The following is a 25,212-nucleotide window of genomic DNA, read 5'->3' as shown; positions in this document are numbered from 1 at the left end:
TACAAAGATTATTTAAAGATTGCAGGGCATTTCTCAGGGATTGGTGTTGGGACCAGTGGTCTTTGAACCTCCTTGGCTGGGGCCACAGAGTGGGAACCAGCGCACTCTCAGCAAGTTTGCCAATGACACCAAGCTGCGTGGTGCAGCCAGCAAGCTGGAGGAGGGGGATGCCTTCCAGAAGGACCTTGACAGGTTTGACAGGTGGGCTTATGCAAACCTCATGAAGCTGAACAAGGCCAAGTGCTAGGTGCTGCACCTGGATCAGGGCAATCCCAGAGACAAACACAGGCTGGGCAGAGAATGAATTGAGAGCAGCCCTGAGGAGAATGGCTTGGGGGTGTTGGTGGCTGAGAAGTTTGACCCAACAATTTGCATTTCAGCCTAGAGAGCATGAAGTGTCCTGGGCTGCATCCAAAGCAGCGTGGGCAGCAGGGTGAGAGAGGGGATTCTGCCCCTCTGCTCTGCTCTGCTCGACCCCACCTGCAGTGCTGCATCCAGCTCTGGGGTTCTCAACAAAAGAGGGAGCTGCTGGAGTGAGCCTGGGCCACAACCCTTGCCATGGCAGGGTGCTACACTAGTTTTAAAGTCTTTTCCAACATTCCATCATTCTGTGATGAAGATGATGATTTTCTGTTTAGACAGAGTAAATAAGGAGAGTCCAAGTTGTACAAGTTGCTGAAGACTACATCCATCGTGTCTAATCCTGCTCGCATTTAAGTGTGTCTTTTCTTCCAGTGTTTCAAGCATCTCACAGATACTCATAAAGCTGAGAGTTTCTGTTTTCAAGATAATAAGAAAAAAAAATTTACCAATATGGCAGAATTTTTTGGTTCATAGAAATTGTAGTAGGATAAGCTACTATAAGACTTAGAAATTTGACAACTTTATACAGGTTTCCTAAATTCAAATATAGGATATTCTTTGGTTGCATTTTGAAAAAGCATTACTGTTTGCCATTTCCTGTGCAACTCTCTCAGGCTGATTTGTAACAATGTTGTAGTTCCACCACACAAATGGACTGTAAAAAATGTGCTGCATAACAGAATGCTTTTGATTTAAATGTATAGCAAGAAATTTCTGGAAATAAACGCTGTATTAACAAAGCTGGCACTTGGCCACAGTTGATTCCATCCTGGTTGCTGCAACCTGTATCACCTGCAAGGTTGTTTACTTATGGAAACAGGTGGAGTACAACTTCTCCCACTGCTGTCCTCAGGAGCCTCTGGTACAGGTACAGAATATATAGCCTTATCTCAGCTTCACATTGCAGATCCTTTGTGTCACTCCTACTTGTTATGAAAGGGTGACTCTTACAAGTGTACTGCTGTAGCAAATTGCTCTAATACTTAGGAAGAATTCCAGTTTCCTGCTTTACCTCATCTGCTCCTCAGCCTCTTCATACAAAAGCATAACTGCCAGCTATGTCGGAGAAAAAATCCAAGTGAGGGAGTGAAGCGGTGAGGGAAGGCTAGCTCTCTTCAAAACATTCCACTAACATTTCTAATTAGAGTCTACTTTTAAAAAAGCAACAGAATACCTCCTTTGTTTATATCTTGAAATGAACTGTCAATGTAATGCTGTCAGAATTGCTACATCCTTGGTCTTCAGGCACGTATGCAAGGAGGAGGGTACAACTCCCTCATTCCTTGGACAAAGGATTAAGACTATCTGACTTTTGTGTTAAAATTTAGAAAAGCAAGTTATAATGACACTTACTATGCATCCTAAACACAGAGAGCAAGTGAGTATTTGGTTCGTTAAAGATTGTCTGTATGGTTTTCTCTTTGATGACTTGCAAATCAAAGCTTCTAATTTATTAGAAATTGACAACAAAAATACAACAGTGTACCTTTCACAGCAGTAGAGAAGATAGGTAACAGAATACTCAATTAATTAGTCATACCATGGGGTTAATAGAGCTGAAGTATGGGTGAGAACCACAATTAGAATATGTGTTATGAAGAATAAAGGTTTGACAATGAAGATGTTATGAATAATTTACTTAAAAGAAGACAAAGCCAAATTAAAAGCTAGAACCAAAGAGAAACTTTATATATTACATGTTGTTTCTTTTGCTAACAGGTGGTTTATTTCTGCAGTGATGGTATAGTAAGTTGCAAGCTCTTAAGCATAGATACTGAAAACAAAATATTTTCTGTGCAGCATTTCCAGCATCAGAACCAGAGATACCTACCTGATTGCCACCTTAAAACTTTAGCTCATCTCCTTTAGAAAAATAATTTGTATTTTACAGTTAGCACACAGTTTTAACCATGGGCTGGAAAAGAAGGAACAATGCAAATAATCTGTAAAATGTCACATAGAAGAAATACTGCTGTATTTATCAAATGTTTTTGAAACCTGACTGAGAATTCATAACCTGACTGAGAACACATTCAGGTTTCATTGACTATGGTCCTCCTGAAATACAACTATAGATAACACTGTATGAAGATCTGTAAATAAAAAGCTAATGCTTCACCTGAGAGCTGAGCTACAGAACAGAAACTTGTAGCTGAATCCCAGTTAGTCGTCTCTGCAGATGTGTTTAGCCCCACTGGAGAAGATGAAAATGTACTATCTTTGTATAATTTCACATTATTTTTGGACTTCCATAAGGTTTATTCACCCTTGGTAAGTATGCTAATAGAAATTAATGTGGATTAGTTAGTCTATTTGCACTTTGCTAAAGGCTGAGGGTGAGAAAAGGTAATTCAGATGCTAAAGGATTTTCAGTGGAAGAAAGGGTTAACACAGGCTTAGTGGTTCAAGGTGTGTCTTGAAGAAAGGACTTTGAAAAAGAATGCAGCAAAGACACTGCAGACTGTGATTCTTTTAGCAATCACTACCATGAGGCAAGTTCCAAAGGAAAGGTTTTTCTAAAAGAGGAAACTAACAAGGAAATTGCTCCCGTCTGCCACACCACTGCCCTTCTGATGAAAAATAACATTATTGGTAGTTGGAGAGATTTATTGCCACAGAGTTCTTGCATTGAATCAAAGCACGACTGTCACATTTTTTAAAAAAACCCACACAGACAATTTCATTGTGGTGTTTCAGAAAAGAAAAGAGCCTCTGAAGTAACCCTTTAAGAGGCCTCTGGACAGGAGAGCTGCTTTTCCACTTGCTCCAAGTATGCCTGCCATTGGGGTCATCATCCATGACTGACTGGGTGTCTTGTCTACAGCAGATTTGTTACAGCAGGTGTTCACAAACACAGGGGTTGAGGAGTCTCTCAGAATCAGTCAAATCAATCTAATTTAAACCACTGGCCTCCAGACAGATGTACTCTCATCAACCTTGCTTTTAGTGTAGGAAGAATTCTCTCCCTTTGTTGCCACATCGTCATGGGTCTCTGGCCGGAGACATGGGCACCTCCACATGTTCAGGTGGCAGCAGGATCTAGGATCTCTGCCATGAGCACCTGAATGAGCAAGTAAAAAGGGCAAGAGAAAGCAAAAAATAGGCACTGCTTGTAGAGGTATACAAATAGGTTGGTTTCTACTGAAACACTAACGATAGGTCATGAGAGTTTATGTAAAAACAAACTACACACATTGCTGAGGGGTAAAGGCAGCTGTCACCTTAAGGTGGATGTTTCCAATAGCTGTTCTCAGTTACCTGCATTCAAACACTGATTATTTATTTTAAAATCTTCCTTGCAATAATTTCTCTCTGATAAGAAATAAATTGTCTCAGTTTTCAAACTTGTTCAAATATTCACTAACCCCTGTAATTTCTGTTTCCTAAGCTTGGATTGTTGAGGGAGTTCCTATATGGAGTTACCTTCCTCACGTCTTCTGTAAAGAGCCAGGGACTTTTCCTTTCTTGCTTGCAGAGCAACCACTGAACCCACACAGTTTACCTTCAGCATACTGGGCCTTGTACTGCAGTAGCTGCACATTTGCTGATGTGACTTCTTTCCAACAGGGATGCAAATGACTGCAGGCAATGTTTTAGCTTAACCATAGCTCCTTTACTGCAAAGCTGCTCACAGTCCATGTTCCATTTCACTTTCTGAATATCACTGGAACTTTTGGTCCTTACCCAGCTTGGAATATAAATTACAGGAATAGTGCATCTTTTGTCCAGGCAGTCAACTTAATTTACTTACCACTTCTGCATGTTTCCTAAATGACAGACACAGCCCTGTCTCACACAGCCTCTACGATGACCTAGGAAATTATCATACACGGGTCATGTCTGTGTACGGCATCTCTATGGACCATGAAACATGGTCTCATATATTGAAGCAATACACTGAGATAAATATAGCACTGTTCAGCAACTTCACAATCTGTCTGCTACAGCCCGTCTCTGTTTGTGTGCCAGTCACTTGAATTAATATCCAGTGAAAACAGACATATAAAGATTATGCTTTAGTCTGTGACTGAACAAGTTGTCATGAGCATCAAGTGGGCTGGAATTTTCCCATGTAGCTCTTAAATCCTTAAGTAGCAGAGGGAAGATCACTCCTTTACAATTTACCACTCGATACTGAGTCACTCGCTAAATACAAATGTTTGTGGTAACTCAGAACAATTCTAAGTCAGTCAACTATGAATGAGAATACTTGTGGCTAGAGGCTTAGCTCCTACAGTAACCCAGTCTTTGTCATTTTGGCTTTTCTCATGTCTCCTTGTACTCCTGCAGATTTGTACTGATGATACCAGACTTGCTGTGCAAATAGCAGAGTGCAGGTTCTTTCTACCTTTCCTCTCAAGATGCCACTGCTAAGACTTTCATTCTGCATGTCTTGGTTCAGTCGATACATTTTTTCAAAGCCTTATTACTCTAAATAAAACAGCACGGATCAGGTAAATGCCAGGTTTTGGCTTCTTTTTTAATGATTAGTGATTAGTAATTATTAGATTATTGGAGTTTTCGGTTGCTTATACTGCTTCAAATGGAACATCGTAAAAAGAAGACTCTTTGCTAGCTACCAAATCATTCAGCCCTGTTAAGATCCAGTTCTGAATGTTGTTGAGAATTCCTTATTGAAAGTGAAACTCAAACTTGAGTGCTAGTGTACTGCAAACTTGAACAAGCCATGAAACTCAGTGAGGAGAAAGAGAAACTTTTGCTTGGTGCTGTGCATTATATATGTACATGTGTATTTGTGTTTGTCTTAAACTTGGTCTTTGAAATAATGAGAATGCGAATAAAAATATGTGCACAAGGAAGGCTGCAGGATCAGTAAACTAGTCTGTCTCTAACACACTTTTTTGCCAAGTGGAATCACTCCTTTGTAGCACTCCTGCAGATTCTGAGTATTAGATCTTTCTTATTTTTATGTGTCAACATATGTCTTGTTCTTGCTCATGCTATAAAAATTAGGAGCAATACTCCATGATGAAAAGGCATCCTATGTAATCCTACTGTTGTGTAAATCAACCAGTGACTCAATTAGTAACTGCATTCAGCAAAGTACAGGCTAGTATAGGATTTATCCTGACATTTGTCACTTAAACAAATAGCTTAATTTTATTCTGAGCATGCAAAGCTGAGCAAATAAAGGTAATTACCTCAGTGAGGTAGGGCATCTGGCAGAGAAGGAAACTGTGCCTGTACCAGTTTCCTTTTTTCCTAGAAGAAAGTGAGAACAAGTTACTGCAAAGAAAAACTTCCCCCTCCACACACACACACAGACACATAATGCTGCGTGTGAAAAACCCACAGCCATTGGATGCACCATGCAGCACCATTGCAGAAGGTTAACAATGGTTCACCAGGAGTAGGTGTTTCTAAACTAAGAGATGTTCTTGTTAATACCAAAGTTCTCCCTAATGATAGGCAAAGCATTGCTTGATCAGCCAAATGTTTCCTGCTACCACGCATCCACCCAGCTGTCAACTCTTTCATCCACAGTTCCAGGGAAAATTCAGGCTGTGAACACTTCCACTGGGTAAGGCCAACAGCTTCAGCCTTCTGATCCACGCAGAAACCTCTCTGGGAAAAGGCACTTTCTTTACAAAGAATTGCCAGAGAGGCCATCTTATAGATGTTATTTTAATAGATCAAAGGGAAAAGACAGGAAATATGCCAGCAATCAGAACTACTATCTTCTGATCTATGTGGTATTCTAATGAACAGGTCAAAGAAAAATTGTTAGAATATGTTCTAAGCTGTCTGCAGCACTTATCTGAACATTATTTTAAAAACAGTAATAAACCAGAAAAATTTTAAAAACCCAAAGCAACAAACCCACAAGCAAAACAAGCAAACACAAAATAAAATAAAGAAATAAAACTTTCCAAAACAAGGATGTAAGCCAAGCAACTTGAAAAAATATCAATTAGAAATTCAGGAGAAGAGGCATTTAAAACAAATTAAGAAACCTTGTTTTTTAGAATAAACATAAGGACAGCCCTACCGCAGTGAAATAATGTCAAATACCAGCAGAACTGTCAAAAATAAACAACATTATTTATTTTTTACAAAGGAAGTCAGTTAATAATAAGTCACAGTGAAATACAGTGAATGAAAAAAGCTGCGATGGTAATGATTGGAGCAATGATTTAGGTTTATAAGTATTCTTGATTAACAAATATTTATTGGAGCATGAGGAATATAAGATAAGCATATTCCAATACACAGAATCAAGACTCACTCAAACAACTTCAAAGAAATATTAGTAACTAAACTTATTCAAATAAAACCAAAACCTTATACAAAATGATGATACAAAATTGTGGTTTCTGTATGTAATTGGGTTGAAAAAAATCGGTCTACAACCAGATATAATGTGTGTTAAAACTAATCTAAAACAAGGGGACAAAATACAACAAAATCCCAAGCCCAGAAAAAGCTGGTGAAACAGTTTTCTTTGTTACCTAACTGACACCACAAGATTATAAGATATCAATTCTCATTAAACCAAAGAGCACCAGTATCCACTGGCTTCAGTAGGTTTTATTATAAGGGAAGGCTGCCTTGGTCTGTGCAGTCATTCCCATGAGACACTGTGCAGGCCCAAAGGTCTGACCATAGGGATCTAGCTGGCAGCTGGGACTTGACAGCTATAGCCTGTGATAGTACCTGGTAGCAGCCCCAGTTAGCCACTCACCACTTTGCTGGTAAGGCACTGCACTCCTGAATCCTCAGTCAGCCTCAATTTCCAGGCTCTCATCTGTGACCTCTTCCACTTCAGGTTTCTGCACATCCTCCCTAAGCTACAGTTTAGGTTTTGCATAATCTCTTATTGAGATTTTGATTCTGAAGTTCAGCTGTCTGAACTGTTTGGCCATGTCCAAACTCCTCTGTTTCCCACTTTGGGTGTAAAGAAGCTGTTGACAAGAACCCCAGAAAACTGAAACACTCACACGTAAATCCTTCAGAACACTTCAGTTTCATACGCACAAACAAGCTGATCGTGAGTTTTCTTAGTATTTCTAGACACATAGAATCATAGAATGTTTTGGGTTGAAGGGATCTTAAACACTATCTGGTTACAACACCTCTGCCGTGGGCAGGAACAATTTCCACTAGATCAAATTGCTCACAGCCCCATCCAACCTGGATTAAAACACTTCCAGGGATGTGGCATCCACAGTTTCTCTGATCCAGTGCCTCCCACTCTTACAGTAAAGAATTTCTTCCTAGTATCTAACCTAAGATTACCCTCTTTAGACTTGAAGCCATTCTGTCACTACATGCCCTTGTAAAAAGTCTCTCTCCAGTCTTTTTGTAGGCCCTTTACATACTGGCAGGTGCCCTGGAGCTTTCTTGTCTCCAGGTTGAAAAACCCCAACCCTCTCAGTCTGTCCTTGTAAGAGAGGTGCTCCAGCCCCTGTTTATTGCCATGGTTCTCCTCTGGACTCATTCCAACAGGCCAATGCCCTTATGCTGAGGACCCAGAGATGGGTGCAGCATGCCAGGGAGGAGTCCCACAGAGCAGAGCTTGCCATGCTGATTTGGATGCAGCCCAGGATATGGTTGGGTTTACAGACTGCCAGCACACATTGGCTCACGGTGCTGCCAGCACCCAGCATTGCTGTGTCATATCCAGCTTTCATCTACCCCAAGTCCTTCTCCTCAGGGCTGGTTTCAGATCATTCTTGGTCCAGTCTGTGTTTGTGCTTAGTATTGCCCTAACCCAGGTGCAGCACCTTGCACTTGTCTCTGTTGAAGTTTTTGACATTTGCATAGGCCCCTCTCTTAAGCCTGTCCAGGTCCCTCTGGATGGCATCCCTTTCTCTGCAGCACATTGACTGTGCCACACAGCCCAGTATCACCAGCAAACTTGCTGAGGGTGCACTGGCTTTGTCACCAACAAAGACATTAGTGGCTGTCCTACACAACTCATCACTGGTCTCCACACGGACACTGGGCCAGTGATCACAACTCTTTGAATGCAACCATCCAGCCAATTCCTTATCCACCAAGTGTTACATGCATCAACTCCAGCTTAGAGACAAGGATGTCATGTGGAAGAGCATAAAATGCTTTGCACAAGTCCAAGATAGATGTAAATCACGCTTCCTTCACCCATAACTGCTGCAACTCCATGGTAGAAGGCCACCATATTTGTCAGTTGTGATCTGCTTTTCAGCAAAGCCATACTGACTTCATTGCTTTCACTTCAGAAAGGGAAGTGAAAACCATTAGAATGACCCTAAACTTCTTTTAGTGCTGCGTTCTTCCTTACAGCTCACTGGAAGCTGAATTGCTTTTTCTAAGAACCAAAGTTCCCTTCCCTCCACTCACAATGAGATGCTAAAAATTGTCTAAGAAAGCAAATAATCTGGCTCCGACCTTTTTATAACAGTGCATTTCCCTTCTCCTCAGGTGATTGATACGGTAAGCTTACAGATCTCTTCCACCATTTTCTGCTAGTGAACATGTGTTCTTCAGAAACAGTTAACTTGTTCTTTTCCAGCACATATTTTGTGATATTGAACAGGAATCAACGGATTTTTTTTAACAGTCTTATGTCAACAGCTCTGTGGAATTTTATTGTGATATCACAGTGAGAAGACAAAGCAGGTGAAATGGGACCGTTGCTGAAAAGTTTTTTATAAAGCAGTATGCAGTGTTTCTCTGTGTAAGAGCAATTCAGATCAGGAGTGGTGCAACTAAAAGCAAGCTTCTTCTCTTTCTTGCAAGAAATTAATTTCTATGATAAACCTTTTTTTAGTCTCTGTTACCTAATTTTGTATAGTGTCAAAAGGATTATTTAATTTTTTTGCCAGTACAGCTGTGCTCAGCTATAGGCATCAGCACTCTGGAAGATTCCCTAATCTACGTCATTCATGGCAGCAAAAGCTTTTCAGTGTTGAGCATACCAAAGTAACAGGAAATCTCATGGTTGAGCTATTTCTATTTTGACTGTGTTTCCACACTGCAGCAATGGTGAGGACAATGCTCTGTGTTCACTTTGTGGATTCTGCATGCTTTAGCTTATGTATGTAATATACAGAAAACTAAGGGGAAAACATAGAAGGAATAGCTATGCTATAACCTTCATAGTAATATCTCAAAATAAGTTGATATATGGGGAACACTGACTGTAACATCTGCACAACTAAATGCAGATGGCTAGAAAAATTTGTGACTAAGCCAAGTGTCCATGGGTAATTTCTTATTTCTGTTTGATATCTCACTGATGCAGATCTTAAAATTGTTTTCAAGAAAGCCAAGCCCACAGAAAACCAAAACAAAAAGCTGAAATAGAGTCATTACCTTCTTCAAAGTGAAGTTTTTAATAAGTCTGTAATAAATTACTGGTGAGTACAACTAGCATAAAGGCTAGGCTGACAAAAATCTCACTATATAATGTATTAACTAAGGTGCAGCCTTCCCTTTGTACATTCACATACTCGAGCATACAAAGAACCAAAGGGCCAACGTAAACATGAAGATTAATTAAAAAGACTCCTGCTACATTCTTCCATCATTTGATATGCTGAGGCTAACTGCAGACAGGGGCAGACCACCTGTGCCAACCAAAACTCACTGTTTCCATTTCCCAGTGCCTTTGAAAATGAGGTGCTCTTGTTTCTACCAAAATTGTTTGTACAGCTTTAAACCATGCAGGCTCTTAACAAATGTATCTTATTTTAATGCAGTCCAAAGCATCAGATTATGAGTAGCCATTTATGCAGAAGAAATTATACATTCTTTAAACATCTTGTGAGCCATCTAGAGTTCCTGGCCTTGTAATTTTCTTCAGGAAGCTCTATTTAGCTGGTGTTCGCCTAACTATGAGAGTTACGGTGTTCCATATCTATGGATCTTGACTACAGGATGGGCAAGGAATGCAACAAAAGAAGCATTTCTATGGGGTGAAAAACACCATAGGAAACAGGACTGGATTTCAGCATTTGTCATGCTGTCAGCAGCAGAGAGAAGTAGGGCTGTGCTATAACCATGCATTTCTTTATGAAGGATGCATCAGAAAAGACATTTCAAAGCAGGTAAAAATGGGGACTCTATTTCAGTGAGACCAAGCAAAGCTGGCATGCAAGACAGTGCAAAGGACACTGCTGGGTTTCAGCTCCAACTCAGCTGTGTCACCTTGGGCAATTATTTCTATGCACATTCCTCTACCATATTTTGTCTATCTGTATTGATAACCCCACAAGATTGACCTTTCCCCCACTACTTTCAAGACAGCCAGCTGTGAAAATGAGCCACATTGCTAGCACAGGATAGGACTACTCTAAAGTGATCATTGATCATACCAGCTTTAATATGTCCATAGGAGAAGGACCTAAATCTTGGGGAAAAGTGAGTATTCAACAAAGGTTGAGAAATAGTGTCTCTTTGGAAAAAGAAATATTAAACAAAAATTAAGTACCATTAAAACCATGTTTTCCTAGTTTTAAAAGAAGGCTTACAGCTTCAAATAATATGTTCATTCAAACATGCTTAATTATTAGTAATATTCATTACTAATAATTATGGACTGTTGCTGCTGTCTTGTACAAGTGTTTACAGAAATTAGCTGCAGCAAGGCTTACACTGGCATGTTACTAGTGCCCACATGCACTGTGCTGTTAAAGACCATGCTAGAGGTTGAATATGTCTCCAAATACCTGAGAAATACTTCAGAGCCTAAAGTGTGCATACTCCTCTGCGGTAACCAGAATAAGACTCTTCAATTTCACAAATTATTTTCTATAACATTTCTCTTGTAATTCTGAAATTTGTGAAGGAGGCAGTGTAATGCACCATATCTGTCCATGGTTCATTGTTTTGCATCTTTCAAGACAGAATATGTTACTAGAGTACGTGAAATACACTTCAGATCTTCACAAATTATTTCCCTTGCTTAGTGTGTATTTAAACATTTTGAGGTCGAATAAGGTTTCTTCCCCATTGCCATCATACTCTCAACAATTTCTGACCCCAAATGCTACCACATTTAAAGCTTGTGCCTGGGAACCCAGCTTAGGCTTTGAACCTACAGAAGGATCTGCCACCCAGATGAAAGCTCAGTTTCTCTCTTCTCTTACCATCTCTTTGCTTATGAGATGCAGACATGCAGCTTTATATTGGATGGAGAGGAAAAGGAATGGCTGGAAGACAGATGTGAAACAGAAGTTGCCTCTCTTCCATCCTTCAATAAGTGTGACTTTTGTAGAGCAAGAATGAATGTCTGACCATGCCCTCAGTGTCACACTGGAGGTCAATGTAGAGCAGCTCTGCCAAAGCAGCAGGAGATTTGAATGTCCTATCACTTTTCATACAGATAACTGACCTGAAATAGTTTTATTCACAGCATCCTTATGAACTCTTTTAAAGAACTCCAGCATAGTATTAGTGTTGGGAGCACCCGAAAAATTTCTTTGTACATGCCTCTGGCAAAGACAGATATGCCCATCTATAGTGCTCTGTCACAAGGAACCACTGAGACTGGTCCAGCTCCCTTCTGGGAACTTAGCAAGAGTTAGACAAAAAAAGTAGCAATTTGGCACACTCTGGCTTTTGTTCTTACTCAAGGTTGTGCTAGCAGGAATTAACAAGGGTGCTTACTACAGATAAGGTCTGACTTTGTTCTGATGTCTTCTAGAGTGAGGTGAAGCACAGACCAGTGTGACACTAATCATCTCGGAAGGACACAGTTTCATAGGTAAAGAAACAGGTCAGCTACATGTTCAGTCTTGTTTGTGTAACATGTGCTGGAGGTCCCACTAGGTTCTGTAATACTGACTGAACACTCGGAAAACTGGGCCTGATCCTAAGTGTGCAGTATTTGAAAATATTAACTTTTTAACGGGGTTTGTTTGTTTGCATGTTTGTTGTGAGTATGTGTGCACGTAAATCTCCTGGAGATTTAAACAAATGGCAAGGTAACAAGAAACAACAGACTTCAGATAAATAATGAATCTGCTCCAGGTATGCAAGATTTACCCTGAACATATCTAAGACTATTCTTGCATGCACAAAGGTCTGAATATGTGGACTTACAGGATTTAAATTTTAAAATATTCACAAATATGAACTGAGTAAGTCACAACCGTAAGGATTCTCTCAAAACCTTATGTATTAGTATTTAATATTCTTCAAAACAGTATTATTGTTAAAAAAGCTCTTAAGTAGTTTCTTTAATATAACGCCCGCTGGCAGGAGTTTTTCAAAAGACATTTTCAGGTATACCCTCATGAGCATGAGAAAGTAAGATAAACCATTTCTCTCTGTCTCTCAGAGTTTACAACTATGCTACCTTGGTTTTAGCCACCTTCCCTGCCCACTGCTGCCAAGTACTTCCTGGTCACTTTTACAATAATAATACAAGAAAAAGTTAATTAATTAACTCCTTTCTGACACAATACTCCTTCAAGCCTTCTAAAAAATCACTGTTATTGATACAACTGATCACATCTTATATTCTACAAGTTCTGAAAACACAGTTTGAAAACAGAAGTAGAAATAGAAACACACTTAAGGATTTAGCCCAGTGTACCCACACAGATATTAACTCTTTGCAACTTTGATCCAGTATCTCATAGAGCCTGAATTAAGTCCTTGGATCTCAGTACAAAAGACTTGCAGAATTAGCCTCTGGTTCTTAAAGTACTGCCCTTACCATAAGTCAGATTAAAATGACTGCCATCCAATGCATGATATAAATTTAAGTTCTATTTATAGCCAAATACTACATTTTTTTATTCCTTCAGACTGTAAAGCACTATGGTCAAAGGATTTTTGTACTTGAAAAAAATAGGGAATAAATATTACCAGGTATTATTATTCTGTCCAAAAGGAGGAACACAAAAAAATGCTACAAGAAACATATAAAGAGACTGTGTTGACAAAGTTTCTCACTTGTCAGACACTTCTGAGGAGCAATAGGACGACACTGGAGGATGAAGAGGAGTGGAAATGGGTGCCCATTTGGAGAGGTAATAAAAATTCCTCCCGACCCCCATGACCTACCCAGGTCCACTTCAGAATAGCTATGAGACTCTGGACCTAGAGGGTCAGCCAGAAGAAAATTATCTGCCCAGAGAGCCTCCCTTACACTTCTGAGGGGAACAGAGTGCCCCATATGTCAACTGGACCCACCTCACAGAGAGGTCTGCTGCCTCCCAGGGGCCTGGGTACAGAATATTACTGAGAGACTCCCTGGGCTGATTCAGCCCTCTAATTATTACCCACTGCTGATACTCCAGGCTGGCAGTGATGACACTGAAAAGAGGAGTATCAGGGCAATTAAAAGGGACTTTAGGGCACTGGGGCAAATAGCTGATAGGGCAGGAGCGTAGGTAGTGCTCTGGTCAGTTCCTTTTGTGCAAGAGAAAAAGAGTGAAAGGAATAGGAGAGCCCACACTGTCAACAAGTGGTTTAAGGGTAGGTGTCATCAGCAGAATTTTGGGTTCTTTGATCATGGGGCAACTTTTTCAGCACCTGGCCTGTTGGAACCAAATGGGCTCCATCTCTCTGTTAAGTGTAGAAGAATTTTAGCTTATGAACTGGGGGAACTTGTGAGGGCTTTAAACTACGTTTGAAGGGGGAAGGGGATGCAACTGGGCTGTCTGGAAGCAGGCCCAAGGGTGGCAAGCCTGAGTTAAGGCTGAAATCAGTAGCCCAGCTGAGGTGCATGTATGCCAATGCACACAGCATAAAAAACAAGAAGAGCTGGAGGCCATGGTGCAACAGCAAAGCTGTGATGTAGTCACCATCACAGAAACGTGGTCAGAATTAAGGGAAGGCCAACAAAGCTGATATCCTATTGGGAGTCTGTTATCATCCACCCAACCAGGAGGAAGAGGTGGACAACTTATTCTATAAGCAGATGGAGAATGTGTCAGGATCACCAGCCCTTTTTCTTGTAGGTGACTTTAACCTACCAGACATCTGCTGGGAACTTAATCAGCAGAACAGAGTCAGTCCAGGAAGTTCTTAGAGTGTGTAGAGGATAACTTCTGTCACAGCTGGTGAGTGAGCCCACCAGGGGAGGGACTATGTTAGATCTGCTGTTTGCAAATAGAGATGAGCTGGTGGGAGATGTGGTGCTTGGAGGCTGCTTGGGGCAGAGTGATCATGAAATTACACAGGTCTCGATATTTGGTGAAATGAGGAGGAACACCAATAAGACTTTTACATTAGACTTCTGGAGGGCAGACTTTGGCCTATTCAGGAGACTTAGAGAGTTCCTTGGGAAGCAGCTCTTAAAAACAAGGGAGTCCAGGAAAGGTGGGTGTGCTTCAAAACAGAGATCCTGAGGGCAGAGGAACAGATTGTCCCTGTGTGCTGAAAGACGAGTCGATGAGGCAAACATCCAGTCTGGATGGGCAATGAGGTTTTGAAGGAATTTAGGAACAAAAAGAGGATGTATCATCTTTGGAAGGAGGGTCAGGTCCCTCAGGAAGTATTTAAGGGGTTTTCTAGGGCATGTAGGAAAAAAATTAGAGAGGCTAAACTCAGTTTGAACTTAATTTGGCAACTTTGGTAAATGAAAATAAAAAATGTTTTTACAATATTAATAGCAAAAGAAAGGGTAAGACCAACCTTTGTTCTCTACTGGATGTGGGAGGGAACCTAGTAAGTGCAGATGACGAGAAGGTGGAAGGTGGAAGTGCTTAATGCCTTCTTTGCCTCAGTCTTTAGTGGGAAGACAGCTTGTTCCCAAGACAGCTGTCCTCCTGGGCTGGTAGATGGTGTCAGGGAACAGAATGGTCCCCCTGTTATCCAGGTCGAGGCAGTCAGAGAACTGCTGAGCCACTGATGTTCATAAATCTATGGGCTCAGATGGGATCCATCCCAGGGTGATGAGAGAGCTGGCAGATGAGCTTGTGAAGCCACTCTCCATCACTTACCAACAGTCCTGGCTCACTGGTGAGGCTCCAGGTGACTGGAAGCTGGCCAGTGTGACTCCCATTCACAACAAGGGTGGGAAGGAGGATCTTGGTAATTACAGGCCAGTTAGCCTGACCTCAGTAAGGCCAGGCTAAGTAAGCCTTACCTGGTAAGGTAATGGAGCAGTTTATATTGAGTGTCATCACACATCATTTACAGGATGGCCACGGTATCAGACCCAGCCAGTGTGGGTTTAGGAGGGGTAGGTCATGTTTGACCAGCCTGGTCTCCTTTTCATCCACCTGGTGGATGCAGGAAAGGCTGTGGATGTTGTTTATTTGGACTTCAGCAAGGCCTTTGACATCATCTCCCACAGCACACTCCTGGAAAAGCTGGCAGCCCATGGCTTGGACAGGAGCACTCCTTGCTGGGTTAGGAACTGGCTGGATGGCCAGGCCCAGAGGGTGATGGTGAACGGTGCTGCATCCAGCTGGTGGCTGCTCACCAGGGGTGTCCCTCAGGGGTCTGTGCTGGGGCCGGTTCTGTTCAGTATTATTATTGATGACATGGATGAGGGGATTGAATCTTTCATTAGTAAATTTACAGATGACACCAAGCTGAGAGCGTGTGTTGATCTGTTGGAAGGTAGGAGGGCTCTGCAGAGACCTGGAATGGTTGGATGGATGGGCAGAGTCTAACCAGATGAAGTTTAATCAGTCCAAGTGCCCAGTCCTGCATTTTGGCCACAATAACCCCCTGTAGCACTACAGGCTGGGGATGGTGTGGCTGGACAGTGCCCAGGCAGAAAGGGACCTGGGGGTACTGGTCAACAGCTGGCTGAACATGGAGGCCAAGAAGGCCAAGGGCATCCTGGCCTGTATCAGGAATAGAGTGCCCAGCAGGAACAGGGAGGTCGTTCTCCCCCTCTCAGCACTGGTGAGGCCACACCTGGAGTGCTGTGTCCAGTTCTGGGCCCTCAGTTTGGGAAGGACGTTGAGTCACTTGAGCGTGTCCAGAGGAGAGCAACAAGGCTGGTGAGGGGCTTGGAACACAAGCCCTGTGAGGAACGACTGAGGGAGCTGGGGGTGTTTAGCCTGGAGAAAAGGAGACTCAGGGGTGACCTTATCACTCTCTACAACTTCTGAAAGGTGGTTGTAGTCAGGTGGGGGTTGGTCTCTTTCACCAGGATGACAGAACCAGAGGACACAGTTTCAAGCTGCGCCAAGGGAAATATAGGTTGGATATTAGGAAAACGTTTTTCACAGAAAGAGTGATAAAGTACTGGAATGGTCTGCCCAGGGAGGTGGTGGAGTCACCATCCCTGGATGTGTTTAAAAAAAGACTGGATGTGGCACCCAGTGCCATGGTCTAGTTAAGGAGTTAGAGCTGGGTTGGACTCTATGATCTTGAAGGTCTCTTCCAAACTAGTCATTCTGTGTGTTATTCTGTGTCTGTGATTCTCTGGAAGGAGCAAAAGTAAAAGCCTGGGAGGATGGTGGATTGTTTCATTAGTCTGTCTTATCCAGTCAAACACCGGCACAGGCTTCCCAAAGAGGTGGTTGATTCCCCAAGTAAGAGGCATTTGGAAAATGCCCTTAGCAAAATGCTTTAACTTTTGGTTAGCTTTGAAGGGGCCAGGCAGTTGGACAGGATGATCTTTGTAGGTTCCTTCCAAGGATTCGATTCGATTCAATTCTATTCTATTCTATTCTATTCTATTCTATTCTATTCTATTCTATTCTATTCTATTCTATTCTATTCTATTCTCTCTTGTTGCTCATCTGGAATATGCTAAAGACTGAGTCCTGTGGGCCACTTGCTGGGCAAACACAGAGTGTGTGACTAGCCCTGCCCTGAAGAATGGGCAACCCAAAGAGAAGCAAGAGGCTGGATACATGAAAGAGCAGAATAACAATGCAGTCATTACTAGAGCTGTTGTAACTCTTATAAATTATGATTTTGACAGATGTTCATCACCTTTTGATAGCATTACCCAACTTCCCCAAATGAGCATCTTCCCCACCTGTGTTCAAGTACAGTCATACACAAAGTTGATTAGTCATTCCTTAGAACTATATGAGAAAAATGAGTCACTAAGAAAGAAAAAAGAGAGTGGAAAAGCATTCTCCTAAAAGCTGTGCCAAATCTCTATTAGTCAGCTCCTATTCCCCACACTCACTTCATCTTCTGCTAGATTATCACCTTTTTGTTAGTGTTACTAGGTCAAGTGTTTGTAAAATGGGACTAATTTGAGCTGGCAGAAGCAGTCTTCTTAAATAAAACTAAGGGCACCTTTTTCGTATTATTTTCCAGTTCAGCCTAAAAGGCAAAAGAACTCCACTTCTCATGTTCATTTTGTAATTTCTTTTTCACCTAACAGTTAGTTAAAAAAGCAGAAAAGAACTATGACTGGAAATACAACTTCACATAGGCAGATGTAGCCTTGTAAATCTGGCTGGAATATGTATGGCTTCCTGAGCAGAAAGGACAGGGTTTATCAAAAGATCATTCAGAAGAGTCTATGAACAATTTGGTGTATGAAAGAAAGCCTAGGTTTAAGTCTACAGTACACACTGTTACCAGCAGCAATTAAAAGCTCTTCCAATGAAGGAGGCATAAGACCAAGACCAAAATTACCAGATTTGGTCTCAGTCCTTCAGCATTTTTCTAGCCATTTAGACCATGACCTGATAGAAGACACAAACAGACACTATGCTACAGCCTAAGAAATTTTGGCATAAATGGCTTAGTTTAGAAACTACGTATTACTTAGATCCACAGGACTGAAAGTAGAAGATTCATCTTCAGAAATTACCCATATGCCCTGACCTGTTTGTGACCACATATGACCAAAACACATGAACAAACTTAAATTCAAACTCTGCAACTCTGTGAATTCTTTGGTACCAAGTAATTCCAAAGAGTTGTGGAACAGAATTGTTAACTATAGTCAAAAAATACATACAAGTAACACTGTGCAGTTGCAAACGATCCTTATTCCAGATGACCAGAAATTAAACATATAACAGCTGTTTCCCTGGCTTAAACTCCTCACCCAGTCATGTGTATGCTGGTACACACAGCTATTTACAAAGTTCATATGAGATAGTGCTTCTGTATCTGTGAAACAAAGCCTATAGAACTAGAAATAGTAATTTGCTAAGTATAATGTGGGAATGAACTCTAAAATCACACTGGAGCATCCTAAGGGACAACTAATTAATGACAGATGTATGGAAATAACAAGTCATGAACATGATACTCTTTCAAATTAATCAGAGTCTGAAAGGGACAATATGAATACTAAGAAAATTTAAATTGTCAGTTACCTACCAAAACCAGATTATTTGAATATTTGGAAAGAAAAAAATAATATAAGTATACTAGATATGTAAAAATAAAGATCTGTTTCAATTGTTAGAGTCATGCACTGATAGGAAATTTGGTCCATTATGAAACTTGCTACTATAAACACTGGAAGAATGTCAAGAAAATTCTTCAGGGAGAAAAAACCTGTGCTGTGTGATAATGATATTCCACTATAACAGTTATCAGCTAATTGGCCATCTAGGAAGCTCTGCCGTTTCCCTGACACTTCCAAATATGCAACAAACAAACAAAGTTTACCACTGGAGGGTATTGTTATGCTAAGCTGTAGAAGAAAGGCACCTGGAGGTGCTAACAAATTTATTACACAGGTGTTATGTCAAGATGTAGCAGGAAGGCACATGAAGGGGGCAACAAACCTGTGGTGCTGTTCACACAATGAAGTACAAAGGCTTCTTTACAGAAAAGATGTGATCCTTTCTCCATTATCAGGCACAGCAGTAGCCTCAGTTGAAGAAAAATTGAAAAAACTTATAGAGTTTTACAGAAGACAAGCTGTACCAGAAATCCATGTCACAGAATGTCAAGATGTAAGCACAATAAATTAGTCTGCGTCCTAAAAAGCAGATGCTTAAAATAGGCAAAATAGATGTTTCTCTTCAGACAACAACCAAGTCAGCTAAGAAACCCTAGGCCAAATGATCTCCAACATTCACAGTTTCATTACCAAAATTGTTACATCCTGAAGATATTCTCATTAGCTACATTAGCTACATCATAACTGTAAGTGCTGTTAAAACACAAAGCAAGTAAAGCAAACAAGCCATTTCCATCTGGGGAAAAAACGGAGTGAGAAAAACATGAGACAGAGTGTTTTGATGTTATCCAGAAGGCTTGGGGGAGGAATCTCTTTCAATGGAAGATGATATCACTACTCTGTGTCCCATCAGGGGAAAAAAAGTAGGAATATTTCTTCATCCTAAAGCAATGTCTGCTTTTCCAACAAACATTCTGCTCAAAGGAAACTCTGACCATTAGTTTTCTTCCAAACAGCCCTTCACCAGTAGAGAAGATGAAAAACTTTCTTCTGGCTTCTCTTCATCCTGATATCCTATCTTCTTTCTCCCTTTGAAATAAACAGAGTCAACAGGACAGTCCACACCCAGTATGACCCTGTCAGAAACCTTGATGACAAATAGCTTTTGGTTGCCCAGACAAGCCTCTCCCAGAGCCTACATCTACACCTTCTGACTGGAGTCTCCATTTAACCTCATGTCTGTGCCGTCAGTCTCTGCTTAGCTACATCATAGGTGCACTTGCCCTATGTGCCTGAATCATTGTTTGGATTCACCTGCCTCTGGTGCCAGAGGACAGCACCGTATTGCCAAGGTCACTACCTGGCCTGCCTTGTGGCTGCTCTCCTCAAACCTTCCTTTGGGAAACAGCCTTTTCTTGCTGCTACCTGACCTTTCCATGATGAAAAGACACTTGCCTTCCTAGAAGAGCCCCACTTGTCCTCACAAATAGGTTGGTAACTTCTGCCTCTGGAAGCCCTCCTTAATAACAGTCCTTAAATGCTCTGGTCTGTCACATCTGTAACATTTAATAGGTTTGTAAATGGTGGCAGTGAGTAACTCAATTCAGCATTAAAAAATGCAATGGGAAACAAGATATATAATATTCCCTGACCATCTCCAAGCATGTATTGTGAATTAGAGGGAGAACATACCAAAATTTTTGATGCACCCTCAAAACATACCACCTCATTAGCGATGGTATCCACTAGATATGCATTACATACATACCCAAGATTCATACTACTGGATCCTGGGAGCAGGCCAATGAAAAGGACTAAGATTAGATCTTTGCTGCCATACTCACTGCATGGGCTCCTATTAAATTTTTAATTTTTTTTGTCTCAAGGACAAAGGGTGTCTCAAAACAATCAGATACAACAGGAAGTGTGTGGTACTGTCTTATCAGCATTGAAAAATGGTTATCCTGAGAGCTGAAACAGCAAGTACTCCTCTTGCTCTATGCCTGTCTTTTGTCTCCTGATCCTCTGCTCTATGATTCAAATGGCTACTTTTGAGCCTAAACATGGATTTGGGGTGATCTTCTGGGTTTTGTCTGAACTGGCCAATGCCAAATATTTATTTTAAAAACAAAATGTATTTACCTCACTGGGGGTAGAGGCTGTATGTTCCAGATTTTACAGCTTCTGTCAGTTCTATGCACAAATACTGATTTTGGAGCATAATTTTAGATCCCAAATTTGCTACATTTTGCATCAGCATTTTCCTTTAAGGTCTAGGAACAACCTAAAATTTTATACCAACAAACACAGTCATAATATCTTTCAATTTCTGCCATTCTTAAATATTACACACTATTTCAAGGCTCTTGAAACTCAAACTCTGCCAAAGCCTTTTGTTGTTCTCACCTGATCTTTTGCCACCTTCTAAAGCATCTAAGGATCTTGCCAGCTCTGGACTAATTTGAACAGGCTATAGTTAACAGGTTAGCTATGTTGTTTCCAGCACTGGTAATTTAGTTAGTACATTCCCAGAGGCAGACATATATTAATTTGTTGCCATTTGCCAATAAATGCTATTTAGGTTTACTGTGATCTTAAGAATGATTCTGCATTGAAATCAGGAGATTAAACATGGTCTCAAATGGTACATTTTCCTCATGTGAGGTTATTACAGACTTTATAGTTAAACAGTGTAGCTAAATTCTTCAATGGTAACTTACTGCATGACTATGGCAAGAGCACATATATTTTAACACATCACAATATGTAGTTGTCACTTTGAGTATTTCCCTTAAAGGAACTGTTTAGGCAGAGAAAGCATCTATTTTTGCTTCTCTCCAGAAGTGATCAGCAGAGTCAAAGATGCAGCTTTATTTCTGACTCAGCGCAGTGAGCAATTTGGCAGAGTAGCCATACCCTACCAGGAGCTGCCAGCCTGTACAGTGCACAGTAAACCTGAGAGGGGTAGGACCATGGACGTCCATGGCTGCTCTTTCCAGATGTCTGCTCTTCTACACTACTGTACTAATCCTAAAACCAAAAAAGGTGGAGGAAGTTACCTTTTTAAATGCAGCTTGTGGAGTGACTTTGCAGTTTAGTTGCACCACAACAGCTGAGGAGATGGTAGTAAAATTGCAGTGAATTGCAAGGTTTAATAAGGACTGTTATTTCTTGAGCTACAGTCTCTAGTTGAAAGTCTTGTGTCGTCAGGCTGGAGGAAGTCAAATGACCTAGTCAATGACTACCCTGTTAAGAAATCTCTTAGGGTTTTTTTTTCCCAGGAAACTAAACAAAGAAGTTCCTACTAGAAGTGGTACTGTATAGTATTCTCAGAAATATAATGTATCTAGTTACATAAACATAATATATTACAAAGAACTGGAGTTTTAGTAGAAGAATTACCTGAAAAACAACAATGTATCCAATTATTCTGAGTAAATAGGAGCTACATAAAATGGATAATAGGTCCTCATTGAAGAGAGAGCAGCTTAGAAGACCTTTTAGCTGCCAAATATTAATTTATGTCATAAACACTCAAAACCATGGAAGTACAATTACAACTCCAAAACACAAAACCAGGTAATTTGGTTTTGGTTTGTAAGCAAGTGTTAGTAATATGGACAACAACAATATCAATAAGAGAAAAATACAGCGGGCGTTATTTTCTTTAAACTTGATAGAATAACATCAAAGACAAGTAATTTTTAGTAAAATATGGTGTTGCTAAAACCAGATAAATATAGTTTGTTTAAAACAGATCAGTTTGGCTAATTACATCTGTCTACTCATATTTGTATGTTGAGCAGACAAAATATCATGCACCCAGGCCCTCATGCTATAACTGGATCTGTGCATACAGATATCTGTTCTTCCTCGAAGTTCTATCTAATTAAATCACACTATATACCTCTTTAAAGTAAACAAGACCATCATCCAGTTTATATGTCTGTATAAAAAAGGCAGCTGGAAACAACACGTGTTCAACACAATCACACACACCTAAGTTATAGAGAGTACAACTCCACGGACTTCCCTGAAGTTGCAAGAAACATGAATTTGACATAGGTCAGGAAGAATACAGTTTAAATTAATGAGAAAAAGAAAAGCTACAGACATAACCAATCAGAGAAGCAAGCTGAAATTAATAAATAATAAACAAACCCACAAATGAACAAAACCTCCAAACCAAAAACAAACAAAAAGTCACTAAAAGTATGACAGGTGAAGTAGGAATAGTACTCCCAAAACCCAAGTTTACTTCCTAGAAGTGTTTTCCCTCACATTATCTTTATCTCTGTTTCCCCTTCACTGCTTGCCTCCCAGGAAGGGAATGATCAAAGTTTTCTTCCTTTCTGTTGTTCCCTGCTTGTGTTAGCAACCAGCTCACAGGCCCTATCACAAAGGATTTATTTTCTTTTTCTATTATAACAATCTATCAAAATTTCTATTGGCTTTGTGAATTGCAGTTGAAAGCTAATTTAAAAGCATTCTTCAATGGCAGCAAAGTCTAGATTACTGGCAAAACACACTTCTTTCTATTTTTATAGTGTTCAGAGCAATTACAGGAGAACCCTTATAGTATTTTTAAATTACGTTGTATATTTAACTTGTAACAAGAAACATGTGTGCTAAGGGATGAAACTGTATGTCATTTTTCACAATCTGACCTCTAAAGAAAAGTTCTTTCAAAGGACTCAAAAATCATTAATTTTTAGATTTTTATACATATAAAATTTTGATTACTAACATATATAACATATATTCCAATACATTGGAAATATTGAATATATTAGTATATTCTCATATGTTTATATGTATGTTCTCATATAAGCATATCTAAAATAGATATATTGATAAATATTCTCACTTCCTTTTCTCATAATAACTGATGCAAACATAATAATTTCTGAATCTGCTGTTATGTCTAAAATTTATTTTTGACCCTTATGTTAAGACTAAAATTCATTTTTTTTTCAAACAACTACTCCCCAAAGTACTTTGATCATGGTGACTTGTCCTGTTCCTGTAGTTTGTGGGGGAACAGAAAAGCAAACTTCTAGATACTCCTGTATTCTTAGGAGTGAAATCTATCAGACTTACAGGATATTCAAGAATTGTCCTGTGACTGTAATCCATTTGATTGAGGCTACACTTTTCTTTAACAATATAGCCCAGAAAAAGAGTTAGCTCAGGGAAGTCCACCCTACACAGGACATAACCAGAGGAACACAATTCCTTGCAGTTACATGAAACACAGCTGTCTCTATCTGGTATCTCCAGGGGCACCTCTTGCCCTTGGGCAAGGAGCAGGACATAGATGCAGCTCACTTGAACTGCACAGAGCCACAAGTATGTCACCAGACCTTGCCTGGCATCACCCAGCTTCCCGCTCTACTCTCCAGTCAGGGGACCAGACATCTGTCCCCTGCACCCAGGGGATGTGGACTTCTGAAACTCTGCTCTGGGAAACCTGGGGTGGAGATGGTGCAGAAATCTGGTGTTATGGTGTGAGTAGGGGAGTGTAACTGTGAAGGGGCCTTGATCCCAGCTCAGGTTGTGCAAGATGGACTGCTAAAGTGGCTCCTGGTCAAGTAGGGTAGTTTCCTTAAGATATGGCTCAGCGAATTCACAAACCCACACATCCAGCTTTCACAGGGACAGGGGCTGACCACCTTTTAACAGCACAACAGCCAGCGCTGAGGCTGTACCACACAGAGGAACGGCACAACCAGCATCCACAGCAGGCCTGGTACCTGAATCCCATCTTCTGATGCCAGGTGAGTGGCAAGCTTTCTCCCTCTGTCCTCGCTGCCTCAGGTGCTCTGTGGGACCCAAAGGGGAGGAGGACCCTGGGGCCCTCAAGGGATGGCAAAGCCTCTGGCCTGTGTCTGCTGCCCTGAACCTTGCAGCACTACAGGCTGGGGGAGGAGTGGATAGGAAGCTGCCTGGCAGAAAAGGACCTGGGGTGCTTGACAAATGATAGAACGTGAGGCAGTAGTGTGCCCAGCTGGTCAAAAAGGACAATGATGTCCTGGCTTGTACCAGCAATAGTGTGGCCAAGAGGACCAGGACAGTGGCCATCCCCCTGACCATCACTGGGTACTGCTGAGACTGTGCCTCAAGTCCTGCTTTCAGCTCTGAGCAGGAAAGACTCTGGGGTTCTGGAGGGAACCCAGGGAAGGAAAACATAACTGAGGAAAGGTTTGGAGCCCAAGTTTTCCGAAGAGCAGCTGAGGGAGCTGGGGACGTTTAGCCTGGAGAAAAGGAGGCTCAGGGGAGAGAGACCTTACCACTCTCCACAACTTCCTGAAAGGAAGGTGTAGCCAGCTCGGAGTCGGTCTCTTCTTCCAGGCAGCCAGGGACACGACAAGAGGAAACGGCCTCAAGCTGTGCCAGGGGAGGACATCAGGAGGAACGCTTTCACAGAAGGGGTGATTAAAGTTTGGAATGGGGCTGCCCAGAGTAGTAGTCACGATCCTTGGAGGTGTTTAACGAAGGACTGGACGTAGTGCCATGTTCTAGTTGACATGGTGTTCGGTCACAGATTAGACTCGATGACCTCGGCGTCTTTTTCAGCTTAAGTGATGCCGAGCGATCGACGCCTT

At 41.1% G+C, this 25,212-nt stretch overlaps 1 long non-coding RNA gene across 2 annotated transcripts in view; it reads right to left on the bottom strand.

Annotated features, from left to right (window-relative positions):
• LOC115948367 overlaps nt 1–25,160 on the bottom strand; it is a 33,254-nt gene extending 8,094 nt beyond the window's left edge. Inside the window, exons 1-4 of one of the 2 annotated variants that reach the window (XR_004082185.1) lie at nt 24,898–25,160; nt 5,526–5,586; nt 4,115–4,175; nt 652–776 (exon numbers count right to left, since the gene is read on the bottom strand). This is a non-coding gene — a long non-coding RNA (uncharacterized LOC115948367). Of the gene's footprint in view, nt 1–651; nt 777–4,114; nt 4,176–5,525; nt 5,587–24,897 lie in introns of those variants that run through there. The other variant, XR_004082184.1, reaches the window with a different exon arrangement.
• Nucleotides 25,161–25,212: the final 52 nt, after the last annotated feature.

The sequence above is a fragment of the Geospiza fortis genome, unplaced genomic scaffold (assembly GCF_000277835.1).
Source record: "Geospiza fortis unplaced genomic scaffold, GeoFor_1.0 scaffold203, whole genome shotgun sequence".
NCBI lineage: Eukaryota > Metazoa > Chordata > Aves > Passeriformes > Thraupidae > Geospiza > Geospiza fortis.
The sequence above is the reverse complement of the archived record's forward strand: the minus strand, read 5'-3'. Positions and strand labels throughout refer to the sequence as shown.